Source organism: Sorex fumeus, unplaced genomic scaffold (genome assembly GCF_029834395.1).
Source record: "Sorex fumeus unplaced genomic scaffold, SorFum_2.1 ptg000032l, whole genome shotgun sequence".
In the NCBI taxonomy this organism is placed as follows: Eukaryota; Metazoa; Chordata; class Mammalia; order Eulipotyphla; family Soricidae; genus Sorex; species Sorex fumeus.
The window spans coordinates 1,700,124-1,707,195 of record NW_026606089.1 but is presented as its reverse complement, the minus strand read 5'-3'; the positions used below and the strand labels follow the sequence as shown (position 1 = coordinate 1,707,195).

The 7,072-nt window shown below is 41.5% G+C and overlaps 1 pseudogene; it reads left to right on the top strand.

The window, feature by feature from the left end:
• Positions 1–6,492: 6,492 nt before the first annotated feature.
• On the top strand, positions 6,493–6,589 carry LOC130025794 (uncharacterized; annotated as a pseudogene).
• Positions 6,590–7,072: the final 483 nt, after the last annotated feature.

The following is a 7,072-nucleotide window of genomic DNA, read 5'->3' as shown; positions in this document are numbered from 1 at the left end:
TTTTACTTTATGTTCCAATCTTAATGGTATCACCGTCTACTCAGTCAACCTATCTAAACCCTAAGGTCTCTTCCAATTTCTCCTGCACAAGTTTCTGCTTTCTGACAAAAGGGAGGACCTCGGAATGCTGACATAAATCTAATAACCAGGGCGGCAGGAGATAGTGTAGTGCTTATGGAACTTGTCTCACATGCTCTCAATTTGACTCCCAGCACCACCTGATTGCCAGAGTATCAAAGGCTGTATAGCCTCAGAGGACCCCAAGCACCATGGACACGTTTTCTGAGAATTGCCTGTGGGGCCCCCACACCTCCTGAGCATTGCTTTAGAGACTCTCTCAGCAACCAAAAAATATATAATGTCAGAGAAACATGTACTTGTCTTAAATAGGGACCCTCACTTTTGGTGAGTTTCACAAGGAAATATTGCGTGAAAACGTAAATCAAAGATCAGGGGAGACAGTGTAAATCATGTGAGTACAGATCATATATTTGGTGACATGTGTTAAGATTCAGATGCCTTAGTCTTCGTACCAGGGATATTCCTTCAAAAACACCCCCATTTTACTGGAAGGGTGCTAGAACATTATATGACTGAAACTCAATTTTGAGCAACCTTGTAACTATGTATCTCTTGGTGATTCTAATTATTAAAGTAATTTTTCTAAATGCACCCATCAAAGTTACCTTTTTACCACTAAATGGGAAAGATACTTTCTAATACTTATCCTCACCAAAAGCTCAACAGAGTGTGACGATTGCCAAAAAATGTCCTCCCTTGCATTTTTGTCATGATACTTATTAATACTTAACTCTTCGGTTTTTTCCCTCTTCTCATGCCAAATCTTTACTCTCCCTTGCAAGCTCCTAAAACATTATCCATTCAATATTGTTGCTCTTTGCCACTGCTTCTCTTGACTTCTTGTCCATGAACTGTTTCTAAAACATAACATACCTGCAATTACAGTATTCATGCCAGAGACAAGCATTGATGTATCTTTCGGTTTAGCATTCTTCAAGCTATTGGCACACAGGTGAGTAACATTTTTTTTTCCTACTGAGAACACAAAAATAGATATGCTGGTTTTGAAAGTTCTATCAGTAGTCTGAGCTACCAATTAAGGATATATATTTTTAAATTTTTATTGAATATCTGTGAGATAGACCATTACAAACTATTCATAATTTGCTTCCAGTCATACAACGATCCAACATGCTTCTCTCCACTAGTGTAAATTTCCCACCACCAATGTCCCTGGTTCCCTACAACATCCCCCAACACCCTACCCCACCCCCAGCCTGTCTCTATGGCAGGCTCTTTAAATTCTTTCTCTCTCCTTTTAATTTTGTGCATTATTGTTCTCATACAGGTACTAAGAGGTCATCATGTTTGTTCAAGGAATTTAGTATTTTTATTGTGGCGTCACATCCGGCGATGCTCAGGAGTTATTCCTGGCTCTGCACTCAGGAATTACTCCTGGCGGAGCTCAGGGAACCATATGGGATTCTGATATTCGAACCCGGGACGGCCGCATGTAAGGCAAACATCGTACCCACTGTGCTATCGCTTCAGCCCCGGAATTTAGTATTTTTATCAGGAAGGTAAGGCTGGAGTTGTTTTGAGGTATGGACATGACTGATGCGGCTTCCATAAGTACAGGGCAGTGAGGGTGGGCTGCCCATCCTGACTCAGAGAAAGCCTAGAGATTTCAGTCACAAAACCCGCATATCCGAAATTTCAGCTGTTATATTTCAGTGAAATCCATCCTGAGACGATGTAATGAGACTAGGGCATGGTGGAGATTTTGGTTTGTGGGAGCAAGTGGCTTCCCTGAGTTCTGGTTGCGTGGGCAACAAACTAACCTGCCTCCCTCCGATTTACCCTAGTATGTTCTGCCGAGTGCAGGTCCAAGGTTAACTGTGACTTTTGATCTCTTTCAAGATTTATTTATGGGTCACTTAAGCTAGACCAATACATTAGCTTGGATAGCTGAGCCAGGGGTGGTTTGTGAACATGACTCCCACATATCTTTTGGGAGTTTAATTTCTTGGGAAACTTAGTCCTGAGGTGCTGGGATCCAGCCAGAGGCACAGTGGAAATCTGGGGTTATCAGGCAGCATGATGGCACCATTAGACTGTAGATGCACTCACCTCGATGGTGCAGGTTGACTTCCTGGAGGCACTGCACCCCCAGACTAACAAATATTCATTGAATTAATGAACGAATAATCAACATTTTCACAATGTGTCACTTTATTGCATTTTAGAAGGGTAACTTCTAACAGGGAAATCATTTTCATGGTATAATCAAGACCTCCGGTTCATTCTTAACATATTTAATAAAAGCTACACATTTTGGAAATTCATACAAAGAAATTCTTTATATTATCTGTCTTCATAATCTACTTGTAAATTACTCAGATATCACCGTTTATACCACTGTTCTTAGCATAGAAATTTACAGATAGAAAGTGTTTAGTAAAATTTCATTTTGGGGGCTGGAGCAATAGCACAGGGGGTAGGACGTTTGCCTTGCATGCAACCAAACTAAGTTTGATTCCCAGCATCCCATACGGTCCCTCGAGTACCGGCAGGAGTAATTCCTGAGTGCATGAACCAGGAATAACTCCTGAGCATCGCAGGGTGTGACCCAAAAAGAAAAAAATTCATTTTGGCACTTCTGTTGAATATAGTACTGGAAGTACTTGCAATAGGAGTTATATAAAAAAAGATATTAACGGCAGTCATGTAGGAAAAGTAGAAATCAGGCTCTCACTATTCACAGAAGATGTGATACTATATTTAGAGAATTCTAAAACCTCTACCAAAAAACTCCTAGAAACAATAGATTTATATGGTAAAGTTGCAGGCTATAAAATGAATACCCAAAAGTCTATGGTTTTTCTATATGAAAATAATGAGAGAGAAGAAAGTGACATGAAGAAAGCAACCCATTCACAATCATGCCTCAGAAAATCAAGTATCTCAGAATCACCTTAACTAAGGAAGTGAAGGACCTATACAACAGAAAATAAGAGGACACGAAGAAATGGAAACATATCTCCTGCTTATGTATTGAGAGAATTAACATTGTCAAAATGACAATACTCCCCAAAGCATTGTACACATTCAATGTGATCCCAATAAAGATACCCATAATATTCTTCAAAGAAGTTTATCAATCACTCCTGAAATTCATATGGAACAACAAATGCCCCCGAATAGCTAAAGCAATTCTTGGGACAAAGACGATGGGAGACCTCACCTTCCCCAACCTCAAACTCTACTATAAAGCGATAATAATTAAAACAGCATGGTACTGGAACAAAGGCAGAGCCACCTACCAAGGGAACATCATTGAATATACTGACACACACCTTCAAATATATGTTCATCTAATCTTTGATAAGGGAGCAAGAAATGTGAAGTGGAGCAAGAAACACTTCTTTAACAAACGGTGCTGGAAAAACTGGACAGCTACATGCAATAAAATGGGCTCAAACCTCTACCTAACAGCAAGCACAAAAGTCAGATGAAAATGGGTCAAAGACCTCAACATCAGAACAGAATTCATCAGGTACATTGAAGACAAGGTGGGCAATACCCTCCACGACATTGAAGCTAAAGATATCTTCAAAGATAACATGCCACTGGTCAAAAAAGTGAAAACAGAGATGAACAAAGGGGACTATCTTAAATTAAGTAGCTTCTGCACCTCAAAAGAAACAGTGACCAGAATACAAAGACAATCTACAGAATGGGAAAGGATATTCACCCAATGCCTATGTAATAAGGGGTTGATATCAACAATATACAAGGCACTGGTTGAACTCTAGAAGAAGAAATCATGCAACCCCATCAGAAAATGGGATGATGGAATGAACAGTAACTTTCTCAAAGAAGATACCAAATGGCCAAAAGGCACATGAAAAATGCTCTTCATCACTAATCATCAGGGAAATGCAGGTACAACCAACAAAGAGATATCACGTCACACCACTGAAACAGACCCACATCCAAAAGAACAAAAGCTACCGCTGTTGCCGTGGATGTGGGGAAAAAGGGACTCTCCTTCACTGCTGGTGGAAATGCGGACAGGTTCAGCCGTTTTGGAAAACAGTATGAACGGTTCTCCAAATACTAGAAATTGAGCTCCCATTTGACCCAGCAATATCACTCCTGAGAATATAGCCTGGAGAGGCAAAAAAGTACAGCCGAAATGACATATGCACTTGTATGTTTATTGCTGCACTGTTCACAATAGCCAAAATCTGGGGGAAAAAACCCTAGTGCCCAAGAACAGATGACTTGTTAATGACACTTTGTTTCATCTACACAGTGGAATACTATGCAGCTGTTAGAAAATAAGAAGTCATGAAATTTGCATAAAGTGGATCAACATAGAAAGTGAAATGAGTCAGAAAGATATGGACAGACATCGAAAGATTGTACTCATCTGTGGAATATAAAGTAACAGAATAAGAGACTAATACCCAAGAATAGAGTGATAAGGACTAGGAGGTTTGCTCCAGGCCTTGGAAGCCGACATCACATGCTGGGGGGAAAGGCAGCTCAGATAGAGGCCAGAACACCAACTAAAGGGTATTTGGATGACCCGCTCTGGGTGGGAGATGCATGCCAAAAATAGACCATAGAGCCATTCTTTCTGCCCCACCAAGATCACGATTTGACCCCCACAAGAGGCTATCCAGCACGACCACAGCCCCAGAGGCACATGGATCCAATTCGGAACCCAGAGGCTTTTGGCAGAAATGTGACTGAACTATGCATTAAGCTACGGCACCATTCTCCCTCAGGTGGGAAAAGGTATTGTCGCTTCTGCCTTTCTCCCCCCTGGCGGCACGATGCCCACCACCTCAGAGATTATTCGACAGCCAGGTATGAGCTAGGGTGACAGGGCAACTACAGTCACGTGGGATTGGGGGTGAGGGGTAAAACCAGCCCATTCGTCCTGCCAGCCAAGACCATGAGTTGCCCACGACGAGTGGCTCTCTGGCATGCCATGGCCCCAGAGAACAAAAGAGAATGCCCTGCCACAAAGGCACGTTTGGGGGCATGGTGGGAGGAATACTGGTATCATTGGTGGTGGAGAACGATTTCCTTGAGCAGGCACCAGTTACATCTCCATTCGTCCTAGCCCTGAGATTTTAGCAAGTACCACATTGGAGGTTTTTTCACGGTCAGGGAAATGAGATACTTCATTGTTACTGGGTTTTGGCATATAGAATACACCACGGGTAGCTTGCCAGTCTCTGCCATGTAGGCAAGATATGCTTGGTAACCTGCCATGTTCTCCGAGAAAGAGAACTGGACAATATGAGTTGTTGTCTTATCAACAAGATCCAGTCTCTGGATCTTGGCCATTGATGGGATTACATGGATCCAGAGGCAGTCCGTGGGTGTAACACTTAGCTACTTCAAGATGTGGGATCTGGATGGAGGAGGCCCATTCTTGGTCCGAGCAGACTTGAATATCTCAGCCCCGGGACCCGCACACCTGGGTTCCTCTGCCAATAACTTCATGCATGAGGCTCCTTCAAGTGTGGTGAGAGTGGTCTTAAGCATACCTATTGCTGGTTGCAGAGGTCTTCAGCTGTCAGGTCTCTGCACGGGGTGGTGAGGGAAACACAACCCACACCCTTCAAGGGGCCCCGGTGAGGAAAGTCAGGTGCGGCGTCAGGAGACTGTCATTTCAGAGATATTTAGACTTAATTTTAGATCGAAAAGTACACATCACTCAAACAGTTGTATGTGCTTAGTAATAAAATATTACAAACATGTTCAATCACCTAAGAAAGCCCATTCTGCTCAGAGAACTAGATTTTTAATTACAGGTCTCTTTTGCCCATGTGGAATGACTGAGAATCACTATGAGTATATATAAAACTCACTATACACACAAAGATGCACACAGGTTACTTTGAGTCATCTGTGTTGTTAATGTGTCTTGGCCATTAGACTACATTGAGCCCCCTCTTATCTCCTTTACAGGAGCCTCATGAGTCTCACCTTCCCTTCAAGTTGAACTTGTAGTACGGAGGAATGAAATCATCAATATGCTTCTCACCTCTTCCTTCAGGAGAAAAATCCTACTTACTTTCAAGGTGGTCAAAATGCGGACAACGCAATCCACCGTTTTTTGGAGATGTACACGGGACCGAAGTGAGAATATCAAAAGGCGCCAGTTTAATTTTCTTAATGAAGGTTTCAGTGTAGAGCATTAAACAAGACTGATTCACCATCTTCCAAAAGAATTATTTTGCAAAACTGATGCCCTGGGTATGGTAAAAGATAATATGGTAAAAACAATACTTTTCCTTCTGGGACATTAATGTTCTAAATTTATCACTTCAAGCTGCTTTGAAATACCTTACTAGATTGGGAATCACTGTCTGCCATAGGAGTGAGTAAGGACAACACTCAAAGAAATCAGAAGAGAAAAATAGGGAAAAAAATCAACTCTTATACTCAGTTTGGCAACACATATACTAAAATTGAAATGATACAGAGATTAGCATGATCCTTACACAGAGATGACAGGCCAACTTGTAAAGTGTTCCATATTTTTGTTGCATTAAGAATTAACAGGGCTACTTTAAGCTAAGACAAGCCCCACAAGTACTCCAAATTTCAACATAAAGATAACAAAAATCCCTATCACAATGACCTCTCTCAATGTCAATGGACTAAATGCACCAATTCGGAGGCACAGGATGGCAGGATGAAATAGAAAACTGAACCCAACATTCTGTTGCCTGCAAGAAACACATCTGAATAATCAAAGCAACCATGGGCTCAAAGTCAAAGGCTGGAAAACAATTCTTCAAGAAAAGAACACCTCCAAAAAGCTGCAGTGGCAATACTAGTATCAGACCACATGGACTTCAGGCTAAAGGTTATAAGAGACAGTGAATGTCATTTCTTAATGATCATGGGATCTGTACATCAGAAAGAACTCACCCTCCTACATGTATATGCTCCTAATGACAGACCAGCAAAACACGTAAAAACAACTTCTAATAGACTTAAAGAAAAACATTGATAGCAACAC